The sequence below is a fragment of the Suricata suricatta genome, chromosome 12, assembly GCF_006229205.1.
Source record: "Suricata suricatta isolate VVHF042 chromosome 12, meerkat_22Aug2017_6uvM2_HiC, whole genome shotgun sequence".
Classification (NCBI taxonomy): Eukaryota; Metazoa; Chordata; class Mammalia; order Carnivora; family Herpestidae; genus Suricata; species Suricata suricatta.
The window spans coordinates 10,371,403-10,383,534 of NC_043711.1; the positions used below are offsets into that span (position 1 = coordinate 10,371,403).

At 42.0% G+C, this 12,132-nt stretch overlaps 1 pseudogene; it reads right to left on the reverse strand.

Moving 5' to 3' along the window:
* Positions 1-7,407: 7,407 nt before the first annotated feature.
* LOC115274357 lies at positions 7,408-8,367 on the reverse strand (annotated as a pseudogene).
* Between the last annotated feature and the right edge of the window lie 3,765 nt (positions 8,368-12,132).

The window sequence follows — 12,132 nt, forward strand, 5'->3', positions numbered from 1 at the left end:
TCTAGAGTTAGGTGTGAATCTCTAGGTTGTGTTTCTAAGGCTTATCCAGCATGTTGTGTGTGATTGTAGTGCTCTTTGTTCTCAACTGGTTTATGGTCTTATTACTGTATTTCTATTTGTAGGTTATTCTTCTATGTACAAACTAAACAAACCTATGTGAAGTTTTTGAATTTTATCTCACTGTGCCTACATCTGTACTTGACACTTGCTTTCCTTCCATGTGGCAGAGCTAGCTCCCGCACCTGCGATGGGAAGTCAGCTCCCTGTGCTCGCAATCCCCCCTAGAGCTCCACACCATAGATATTTTCCCAATCAATTAAATTGTTGGCATATGATGACAATAAACTGTATTAAAGTATATAATTTGATGAATTAAAGGAGCTAAATGAAAATGAACAGCACATAGTGCAAGTTTCCATTTGTGAATAATTTCAGACTGTATGTAGGCTTTAACTTGTTTGTTAGATAATTGTTAAAATTGTAAACTCCTTAAGGCTCTCTGTCCTTATTTCCATAGATAACGTGTATGTTAAACATAACTTCCTATGAATCTCGTATGAAAAGAATGAGATGCATGGAAATTAATTTTTTATTCTAAAAAAACATTCAAGTGTAGTAGTTGTGTTGTATGTGTGTGTGTATCCATTTTTCTTTCAAGTAAGCACACTCCCTACACATGCTCTCACACAGTTTATGATTTCATCCCTTGTGTTGAAAGGAGACTTGAGAGAAAGGTGGAGAGGAGCGTGTTTAGTATTGGTTCAGGAGTACAAGCCAGTGATTCATCACTGACATATGACACTCGGTGCTCATCCTGGTAATGGCCCTCCTTGATGCCTGTCACCCATCTAGCTGACCGGCACACCCACGTTCCCTCCAGCAACTCAGTTTGTTCTTGTTATTAACGGGTCTCTTATGGTTTGCCTAATTCTCTGTTCTTATCTTATTTTTCCTCCCCTTCCCTTATGTTCATCTGTTGTGTTTCTTAAATTCCATGTATGAGCAAAATCATATATTTGTCTTTCTCTGACTGACTTATTTGCTTACAGTAATACTCTCCAGCTCCATCCAACATTGTTGCAACACGTATCTTTTTAATTGTTGGGTATATTCCATTGTAGATCTATTCCACATCTTCTATATCCTCTAAGGGGGCACATGTACCCTGATCTTTATAGCAGTGTTATCAACAATAGTCGATTATGGAAAGACCCCAAATTCCCAATGATGGATGAATAGACAAAGAATATGTGGGTGACCCTAATTCTGATCATGAGTCTTTTTTCCTGTCTCGCTGCCTCAGAGGCTGCATGACTCACTCACACTTATGCCCACTGGAATTCCTCCACCAGCTGATGGGCAGATTATCTCCAAAGTGATCTAATTTTTTTCTACCTTATGTGTATTCTTTACATGTCAACTGCTCTTTACCAAGGGAAACTGTTGAGTGAATTGAGGGTCTTAAACTCAGTTCTTTCAAATAATTTTATTGACTATGTTTTTATGAGATTCCTACTGCTGTTGTAAAATATTCCCACACTGGCTGCTTAAAACAACACAGACAGGCTCTCACAGGTCTGGAGTCAGAGCTTGGAAGGAGTCTCATCGAGCTAATAGCAAGATGTCTGCAGGGTTGAGTTCCTTCTGGAGGCTCAGGGGAGAATCTCTTTCCTGTTCTGTTCTAGTCTCTGTTGCTGTCCACCTGCATTCTTGGCTCATGGCTGTTCCTCCAACTTCATAGCCAGCAGGGTAGCATTTTCAGAATCTCTAACACCAACTCTTTTGTCTCCCTCCTCAACATCTGGAGGACCTTCATGTGATTACCTTAGTCCCACCTCGACAAACACAGAAAATCAGTTTACTCTGTGGCAGCTGATTAGCACCTCTGATCCATATATTACCTTAATCCTTCTTTTCTGTAAAATATAACATGTTAAAGGTACTGGGGATTAGGATGTGGACATCTTGGGGGAGGGCCTTATTCTGCCCACTACAAAGTCTCTTACTTAAGTGTATTATTTTGGTCAAAAATAAAAGCAATAAACACAGAATTTACACAGTCTGAAGAATGGGCAAATACACTATTCCCTCAAAATTACATGCACGCAAGGACAATGTCAGGAACAGAAGACCTAAAACTGCCGATACCTATCTCTAACACGGCATCATAACCTTGTTGATCAAATTGGTCCTGATCAAACCAGGACCGGCACATCTATATCACCCAGGAGTTTTTAGAAATGCAGAGGCTCTAACCTACTCAGGATGTGTGACCAGATTCTGCATTTTGTAGCGGGATCTGTGGGGATTTACAGGCACATTGAAGTTGGAGAAGTGCTGCTCTTGCTGGGCTTCTCACCCAATCGTTCTCAATCAAAAGATTGACATGTGTGGCAGAATAACAGTATTTTGGGGGTGTTTTCCTTTGAATTTTAAGTGTTTAGCAGCATCCCTGCAGACATTACTCAACATCCCAGGGGAAAGTTCATTTCTAGCTGAGAAACACTGCCCCAGAGGCTGAGAACTAGAAGCATCCTGACAGGACCAAACTCAAGGGACACCATATACTCAGATGAGCACTCATACAAATTTGGACAGATGACTAGACATCGCCAAGCACCATTTCTACAATGTAGAATGGAGTTCATAAACGTACTTCATTGGGGATATGATGTATATAAAAATTAAATCAAACTTTTCCTAAAAGATGTTAAGCTCATGTCATAGTACATAAAAATATCTAAATACATCTGTTATAATCAAGAAGAATTTAATAAGAAAAGACCAAGTGGCATCTTTTAACTTGTGATAAAGTAAGAAATTCCAAATTGTTTGGCCATGTGTCTTGAAGCCAATGTGTGTAGTGCCGAATATTTATTATCTGAAAAAGTCTGTTCACTATCTTATTAAAAAGAATAGACTTTGGGGCACCTGGGGAGCTCAGTCAGTTGAGCCTCAGGATCTCATGGTTTGTTTTTTTATAATAGTTTATTGTCAAATTAGTTTCCATATAACACCCAGTGCTTCTCCCCACAAGTGCCCTCCACCATGACCATCACCCCCTCTCCCTCTCCCCCTCCCCTTTCAGTCCATGGTTCATCTCCAGTATTCAGTAGTCTCCCTTGATCTGTGTCCCTCACTCTTCCCCGTTCTCCTTCCCCCTTCCTCTCCCCATGGTCCCCTGCCAGGTCTCTCCTGTTAGACCTCTGAATGCAAACATATGGTATCTATCCTTCTCTGCCTGACTTATTTCGCTTAGCATGAAATCTGGCCATTTGTAGGAAAGTGGATGGACCTTGAGGGTGTCATGCTAAGTGAAATATCTCATGGTTTTTTAAACTGAGGCCTGGATTGGGCTCTGTGCTGCACATAGAGCCTGCTTGGGACTCTCTCACTCCTTCTATCTCTGCCCCTTCCCAGTGTATGCTCTCACTCTCTCTCTCTAAAATAAAAAGAAGAAGAAGAACAGACACTGAAGATATCAGGGTTGGTCCTCAAAATAGGCCAATGTTTTGAAGATAAAGAGACCTAATCCAGGTTGGTTCCTTGGTCTTAGACTTGGAGAAAAGTGTAACTCAAAGATGAAATAAAGTGTTAGAAGATTTATGCAAGAGGAAGGTAGCAAGTTCTGGGAAAAGGAATTTAAAAAAACCTGGATTCAATTCATCTGTAACCCAGTCTTTTGGGAACCAAGGTCATTAGGAAAAAGTCCTTTTTTATCCCAAGCAGTTTTCCATTTGGGAAACATGTGTGTGGAGATTAGAATACAAGAGGGAAATGTGCCTAAAAATCAGGGAGCTGTGAATACCTTCTGGTCTCCTGCCTGTCACCTGTGCAATCTTGGAACAAATGGGATGTGGTTTTTGTCTGTTTGCTCTGAGTCCTAATTCTGCCTGGGGACCCGTTCGTCACTGTTTCCTCCTGTCTCAACTGAGGACGGAGCCTTGGTCCCTATTATCTACTGTCCTGGGAGGAATTCAGGCTTCCACAGGGAGACCTTCCTGTCAGACACCCCAGCCAGGTGAGTCCAACAGCCCAGTGCACCGTGGATGAGAGGGTGAGAGAGAATGAAAGCCGAGAACATTAACCTGTCATCTCCTGAGAGCAATGATCCTTGTGTTTATTTGTTCCCCGGATTAAGTAATTAATGTATGTATTCAGTGCCTGTCCCAGTTTCACAGAGTGACTGCTACTAACACTTCTGATGGTCTTTCCTATTTTCTATCATTAAATTGATATTAAAGCCAAGCTAGAAAAATACATTGAGATTGTTAAATTCTGTGATTTCTTCCCTTGGATAAAGCTTTGCCTGTCAGTCACACTGAAGAGGGGTGCATGGATGCTGAGGATGCTCTGACCATCTTCAAGGCACAGGGTGCTCCCCACCGTAGGACAGGCAATCGCTAGAATGTCCATGGTAGAGAGACTGAGAAACCCAAGTTAAAGAACAGCAGCATTGGTAACACTGCTGCCTTCAGTTTCCACCTTCCACTTTGTAACACTGAATTCTCTGTCAGTGTATTCAGAGTAACCCAATGGACAGCAGTTAAAAGTTTTAACTACTCACAATGCAACAACTCTGTCAGCATTCTCCCCAGGAAGCTGGGTGAAAAAGACATTTCCCAGGGACAGATGGCTTCCTAGGGGAAACTCCCAAACAAAGAAGAGCTAATGGCTCTTCTTTTGAAGCTGTTCCAAAACAGAAATGGAAGAAAACTTCCAAAGTCATTCTATGAGGCCAGCATTGTCTTGATCCCAAAATTAAACAAAGACTCCATTTAAAAGGTGAATTACAAACTGGTGCAGCTGCTCTGGAAAACAGTGTGGAGGTTCCTCAAAAAAAAAAAAAAAACTATCAATAGAACTCCCTTATGACCCAGCAATAGCACTGCTAGGGATTTACCCAAGGGATACAGAAGTGCTGATGCATAGGAGCACATGTAGCCCAATGTTCATAGCGGCACTGTCAACAATAGCCAAAACATGGAAAGAGCCTAAATGTCCATCACCTGGTGAGTGGATCAAGAAGATGTGGTATATATACACAATGGAGTACTACATGGCAATGAGAAAGAATGAAATCTGGCCATTTGCAGCAAAGTGGATGGACCTTGAGGGTGTCATGCTAAGCGAAATAAGTCAGGCAGAGAAGGACAGATATCATATATTTGCACTCATAGGTCTAACAGGAGAACAGGAGAAATCTAATGGGGGACCAGGGGGAGGGAAAGAGGGAAAGAGAATTGGGGAGAGAGAGGGACGCAAAACTTGAGAGACTATTGAACACTGAAAATGAACTGAGGGTTGAAGGGGAGGGGGAGGGGAGAGGTGGTGGTGATAGGGCACTTGTGGGGAAGAGCACTGGGTGTTATATGGAAACCAATAAACTATCTTTAAAGAAATTTTTAAAAAGGTGAATTACAGACCAATATCCCTGATGCTTCTGGATAAAAAATTTCGAAACAAGATATGAACAAACTGAATCCAATAATACATTAAAATAAATATTCACCACGATCGAGTGAGATTTATTCCTGGGCTGCAACTGTGGTTCAGTATATGCAAATCAATCAATGTGATACAAGGGCGGGTGCAGCAGCAGGTGGGGGGGGGTGGTGGCAGCAAGGCTCAGTCAGGTAAGTGGCTGACTTTGGTCAGTCATGATCTCGCAGTTGGTGAGTTCGAGCCCTATATTGGGTTCTGTGCTGACAGCTCATGGCCTGGAGCCTGCTTCAGATTCTGCATCTCCACGTCTCTCTGCCCCTGCTCACACTCTGTCTCTCAAAAATAAAAATGTTTAAAAAATATTTGAAAAGATTAATGTGATACATCACATTAACAAAAGAAAGGATAAGAACGACACGGTCCTCTCAATAGATACAGAAAAAGCATGTGACAAAATACAGCATCATTTCATTAAAAAAAAAAACCTCGAGAAGTTAGGGAAACAAGGAATATACTCAAGATTGATCACAATGGGCATATACAAAAGACCCACCACTAATATCATCCTCAAAAGGGAAAAATTGAGAGCTTTCCCCCTAACATCAGGAACATGACAGGGCGTCTACTTTCACCACTGTTGTTCAACATAGTGTTGGGAGTTCTAGCCTCAGCACAGACCAAAAAGAAATTAAAGATATAAACTGGCAAGGAAGAAGTCATACTTTCACTCTTCACAGATGACATTAAAATCTATGTGGAAACCTTGAAAGACTCCACCCCAAAACTGCTAGAACTGATACATGAATTCAGCAAAGTCACAGGATAGAAAATCAATGTACATTGGTTGCAATTCTAGACTATAATAATGAAGCAGCAGAAAGAGGTATCAAGGAATCTATCCCTTTTACAATTACACCGAAACCCACAAAATATCAAGGAATAAACCTAACCAAAGAATTACAAGATCTGTATCCTGAAAACTATACAAAACTTATGAAAGTAATTGTAGAAGACGCAAAGAAATGGAAAAATACTTCATGTTCATGGACTGGAAACTGGAAAAACAAATATTGTTAAGATGTCCATACTACCCAAAGCAGTCTATACATTCAATACAATTCCTATCAAAATAGGATTTGATCATCAGCTTTGCCAGTGACTAATGTAAGCAATGAGAACACAGAATTTGAGAAGAGAACAGGATCCTCATTAGGCGAATAAAACCAATGGCCGGCTATAAAACACACATGTATGTTCATCAGGAAGAGCACAGAAGGCAGTGATACACAAAGGAATGACAGACACAAAATGAAAAACTGTAACCTCAGATTTAGAATAGTATGGAATAGAATAGACTAGACTGGACTAGACTAGAATATTATAGAATAAAAATGGCTTATTTGACAAATTGAATTTATTCTGTCATATAGGTAACATGACTATTCTTTTAGTAACACTAAAGACAAATTATGTGGGGTGATTTTGTCATTTGTGAAGAAATTATTCTTTTTTTATTTAAAAAATGTTAATGCTTATTTTTTGAGGGAAAGAAACAGAGCACGAGTGGGCAAGGGGCAGAGACAGAGAGGGAGACACACAATTTGAAAGCCTGACACAGGGCTCGAACTCGGGCACCGGTGAGATCACACTTGAGCTGAAGTGGGATGCTTAACTGACTGAGCTACCCAGGTGCCCCTGTGAAAAATTATTCTTAGGAAATCCAAGCAGTTCCATCAGATAAATGGGAACTGCTAATTTTCTCTTAACAAGTTTGGCGAGCAATTTAGAAATAAAGGAAGAAGATGATGGGAAACTTAATAAAATCCATAACTCACTTGTACTGAGTAGTTGAAAAAATAAAAATTCCAGGATATAAGGGGGAAAAGCAAACTCTATGTCTACAATCTGCTTAAAACTAACAAACAAACACAATTTTTGACACTAAGACTTTGAGGCCTGCAATCACAGAAAATTCTTCAACTGCAGGGCAATTGGACCCTTTGTAGCTGCCATCCCAGAGAGTCTCATCAGAGCCTTCTTTATGTCTTTGTTCCTCAGGCTGTAGATGAAGGGGTTCAGCATGGGCATGACCACCGTGTACATCACTGAGGCTACAGCACTGGAGTGGGAGCTCTGGGCATCAGCAGAGCTAAAGTACACTCCCAGGCCAGTACAATAAAATAGGGAGAGGTGAGATGCACAGGTGGAAAATGCTTTATACTTGCCTTGAGCTGATGGGATTCTACATATGCATAAAACTATCTTGGAATAAAAATAAAGGATCCCAATGAAGGGACCACCAGCCAGCAGCATAGCTGCAAGATATATCAACAAGTTATTAAGAAAGGTGTCGGAACAGGCAAGTTGGATCATTAGATTGAGTTCACAGAAAAAGTGGGGGATTTCCACCGCTGTACAGAAGGACAGCCGCAACACATAGAAGTTTGGAACAAAGAATCTAAGACACTTGTGACCCAGGACAGGAGAACCAGCAGTCCACAGAGCCAGGGGTTCATGATGACCATGTAGTGTAGGGGGTGACAGATGGCCACAAACCTGTCATAGGCCATAATGACCAGGAAGCAGAGGTCCAATCCTGAAAAGAGTATGAAAAAGTTCATCTGTGTGATGCAGTCCTCATAGCTTATGACTTTGCTCTGAGTCTGGGTGTTCCACAGTATCTTCGGGATGGTGGTGGAGGTGAAGCAGAGGTCTACAAGGGACAGGTTGGTGAGGAAGAAGTACATGGGCGTGTGGAGGTGGGAGTCAGAGCAGACAGCCAGGAATGATGAGCAGATTCCCAAACACAGTGATCAGGTACATGGAGAGGAAAAGCCCAAAGATGAGTGGCTGCAGCTCTGGTCTCTCTGAAAATCCCAGAAGCAGAAATCCTGATATCTGTGTATCATTTTCTGGCTTCATGAGGTTGCACTGACCACCAGGAAAGACAATAGAAGCCATCATTAATTTTCACATGAACAGTATCACTCACATTGTTGAAATGCTACAATTTATATTTTGCTTTCAAAAAATTGTACTGAGCGTCCGATGTGTTCCAGGCATTGTCTAGGCAAGATGTGTTCCAGGCATTGTCTAGGCAATGAGTACAGGAAAACCAAAAGCCAATATAGCCCAGTGATGGTGAACGAATAGAAAGAAATAAAAATATTAATAAGATATCAGAGAATATCAAGTACTATGATGAAGACAAGAAAAGGAATAGGGGAGGGTGTGATACTGGTGTTATTTTGTAATTGGTGTTCAGTCAAGATCAGTAAACAGGTGACATGTGAACAGAGACCTCAGAGAAAGGAAAGCAGGAGCCACGAGCATGTCTGGGGAAGTGTGTGTTGGCAGAGGAAATGGCCTCCACAGAGACACTGAGGACGATACTACTTTGAGTTATTGGAGTCCAAAACAGGAAGCATGTGAGGAAATGGGGAATTACTAGAAGAGAGATCAGAGATGGTGTCAGGCAACTTAAAGGAAGTAGGTGGCCTTGCTGCTGGTTTTCCTTCAAGAGAAAGAAGTCCCGCACCCACGCTATATCCTGCTTGTATTTTAGAATCTACTTGCAAATGCTCCTGTAAATTGACATAGCACCCTCCTGAGTACCGTGTGTTGATCGAATTTTGGCTTCCGTAATATGTGTCACCTTAGAATATATAGACCATGTATCCCTGCTCTGAGGACAAATCCTACTCCACAAGGCGTGCGTGCCCCCATTCACACACACACACACACACACACACACACACACACACACACACCAAATCATCGCTCTCTGGGCTGTGTTCTTAACATGATTTCTCACCCCCAGCCCCAGTGACTACGTTTGGAGGGGTATAACTCAAGTTAGCCAGCTCCATTATTATTCCCCTAAACATTGTAAAATGGTACATGAATTCCACTAAACAAGTTTCCAGTGAAGAAATAAAATTGACAAGTCAGACTGGCTTGCTCATTTTCTGTCCTGTATTTAAAGAAAAACAAACAATCTGCTCAAAATCAGAGGGAAAGGGAGAGGGAGAAAAAGAGAGAGGAATGAGAGAGAGGAGTGAAATAGACATGGCACAAAAGATCTAATGATTCAGGTCATCGCTGAAACCTGAGGGGCATGACGAAGGAAGAAAGAGCACGGTGTCGATCACCTTCCAGACTGGATGCTCCAAAAGCAAAGTGTGCTGAGGAAATAAATCAACACTCAGCACAGGAAGTATGCAAAGTACAGCAAGCTTTGGGCAGGTTCTCATGGAGCAGTACAAGACTTGTGGTTTTTGGTCCCATTTTATATTTATGTGATCTATTGGAGGTCCTGTGATCCTCGAGAAAGTGGGACAAGTCCCTTTCACTTTTCAGATACGACACTTTTTCTTTGTTTTTCTTGGACTTTGTGTTGGGACCTCTTTTTTGACAAGAGTAGTGGGCACACTCTGAACCCATTTCTGGTTTGCACAACACCCAAAGATCCGTTCAGACTTCACTCTATGAAATTCTGACACACCCTGACAACTGTTCTGGCTCTAAGTCACCATCTTCATTAGATTTCTTCCTGCAGCTCTTAACCGCACACACTTATTTCATCCTCCTGTGACATATAAGGCAAGTACCAAAGGAGCAGGGCATTTCCTGACCTTATTCACCATTGTTTTTCAGAATGGCATGGTCAGGCAAGCAACTGACCACAGGATCTGCACATTCTGACTTAGGCTCGTGACTGTGTGGTGACCTCAGCTAAATGCACCTGGTGTTGACTCTCTCTGACCCTTCCCTGCAGGCCCTGCCTGGCTCTCAGACTCACCTGACTGGGAGCTCTGAGGGAGAGGTCTCCATGTGGCCGTCTGAATTCCTCCTGGATGGATATTGGTGGTGACTCAACTCTGTCTCCACACAAGACAGCAGGACGGAGGCTAGCAGGGGTCTCCCAGCCAAGTTTCGGACTCCAGAATAAACAACCAGGTTCCATCAGCCCAAGGTGGCACAGGCAGAGGGACTTGCACAGGAGATGTTTATAGTTTCCTCTGTATGTTCTCTCCTGATCCTCTTTGGAGCACCACATGATTTCCCTGGGGACACTGGTCTGGACACAAAGGAAAGTGTTCCTGGAGAGTCTATGTTCCCATTAGAACAGGTTATAACTGAGTGAATTCAGTGTTGATTACTCCTTCCATATGAACTCTGGTGGTCTCAGCGGTCAGACTACCCAGAACCTAATCTCAACCCTGATGTGAACATTTCTCCGAAGTCTGGGACTGGGCAGTCTGGATTAGTTCTCTTGGATCTCCAAACTGTTGGCTTGTGGTGGAGGCACAGCCCTGCTGAATACAGAACATTCCTGTTTTCTTTTTCAACAAAAAGGATAATGAAGTTCCTTTATATAAACCCTGAGCACTACATACCTCAGCTCTGTGACACATTTGCAAGCACTTGGGAATTTCATACTACGTCACAGATAAGAGCTGTCATTTAGCCTCTCTTTGTAAAGAATTTCTTAATTACATGAAATATATTGAGATTTTAGTTTTGCATTATAATATGAGCCTGGAAAAGAAAAGTAAACCGATTCTTCTCTGTAGCTTTGAGAAGAAATCAAGCCTTGCAATCATTCTCATTTCAGACCATTGAGAACCACTTCAGGCTTCTGACCCATAGAATGTAAGAACATAAATGTGTTTTAAGTTTATTTCTCTATTTTGAAAGAAAGATCACAGGTGGAGGAAGGGCAGGGAGAGAGAGAATATCACGTAGTCCCTGAACTGGGAGAGCAGAGCCTGGCATGGGGCTCTGTCTCACAAGCCATAATCATGACTTGAGCCAAAATCAAGAGTTGGATGCTTACAAAATCAACAGTTGGTTGCCACCACAGGTGACCCCAGAAATTCATTTTAATATGTTGTGCATGGATATGGCCCTGAGGGTATTCCCTCTGCACACTTCTATATGGTTTTTTTTGGGAGGGGCAATCAATTTCTTTCCTAAGAAACCATATACTTTATAATTTTACTGAGAAATTCTTTAAGTATTAAGGAATATAAATTGAGTGCTCCCCATGTTTCAGGCAATACCTAGGCAATGAGTATAGGATGCTGAAGAACCAAAGTCCCTACAAGCATGGAGAAAAAATATACAAGCAAATAAGCAAATTCTGTAACTTTTCAGATGGTGAGGAGTGCTGTGAAGAAAAGAAAAATGGTGCGGAAGCAGAGAGCAAATAGGGCATTATATTTTTGTGGGTATTTAGGCAAATTCTGTACACAAGGTCGCATTGGGACAGAAACCTGGAGAAAGACAGAGAGGCAGACATGTAATTGTGGGTGAAGTGTGTGCCTGCCAGAGGGACTGGCCAGTGCAAGGACCCTGAGGAAGGTACTTGTTTCAAAAGTTCAAAGTGCAGAGCTAATGCTTCAGGGAGAATGAGCCTAAGGGAGACAGATGACAGATGCTGTCAGGCATGTGGGGAGGGAAGTGGCCTCTCTGCTGCAACTGGGCACCTCAAGGCACAGGGACGTCCTTGAACTTAATCCCAGTGTTCCTGCATCCATTTTAGAAGAGCTATCTCCCAAACGTGTAATGGAGAGTCAGCTACCTATGCTTTCAATCCTACCTGTGGCCCTACACCTTAGATATTTCTCCAAATAATTAAAGTATTTGAGTAAAATGACACACAATAAACTCTATTCAAGTGTA